Source organism: Protomyctophum bolini (genome assembly GCF_963924005.1).
Source record: "Protomyctophum bolini genome assembly, chromosome: 4".
Lineage (NCBI taxonomy): Eukaryota > Metazoa > Chordata > Actinopteri > Myctophiformes > Myctophidae > Protomyctophum > Protomyctophum bolini.
The window spans coordinates 34,767,973-34,768,471 of record NC_137865.1 but is presented as its reverse complement, the minus strand read 5'-3'; the positions used below and the strand labels follow the sequence as shown (position 1 = coordinate 34,768,471).

Here is a 499-nt window from a genome sequence, read left to right as displayed (position 1 = left end):
AAACGCACGCGGCAATCCCTGCGCCGCTCCTCCGAGCTCCACAGGCATTCATCCCTTCCCGTCCCGTGTAGTGTTGTTGAGTGGTGACTGGGGTTCAGTTGGTGCGCCGAGGCGAGCAGAGCACATCAGAGAGAGGGCTGTTACACCGCGGTGTGGCAGACCATGAAACTGCTGCTTATTGGTGCGCTCACTGTACACACAGAGGCGCTCCATATGCATCCTTTAGTTTAAACTTTAAACCACTGGTTTTAAACCCTTTTCATATCATTAAGGTGGTATGTCACGTAGGTGGTCCATTATTTATTCGGGATTTGTTATCAAATGTTATCAAAATAACATTTAGCCTCAATTTAGCCTCAATATTTTCTTATTGTTATGTGTTGGATAAAATGTTGTCCACATGGCATGCTGTATTGATGTTGGTAGGAGAGACAACAGGCAAACGTTGATCAAAATAACAATTCTTCTACATTCTCTAATTGTGTAGACTATGTAAATT

The 499-nt window shown here is 43.9% G+C and overlaps 1 protein-coding gene across 4 annotated transcripts in view; it reads right to left on the bottom strand.

The window, feature by feature from the left end:
• The window catches only part of LOC308314803 (transcription factor SOX-6-like), a 161,584-nt gene extending 161,514 nt beyond the window's left edge, over positions 1 to 70 (bottom strand). For all 4 annotated transcript variants that reach the window (XR_013963988.1, XR_013963989.1, XM_080762506.1 and 1 more), the window contains exon 1: positions 1 to 70. This exon is cut by the window's left edge and continues 341 nt beyond it. The gene's annotated coding sequence lies outside the window, so the exon portion shown is untranslated.
• Positions 71 to 499: the final 429 nt, after the last annotated feature.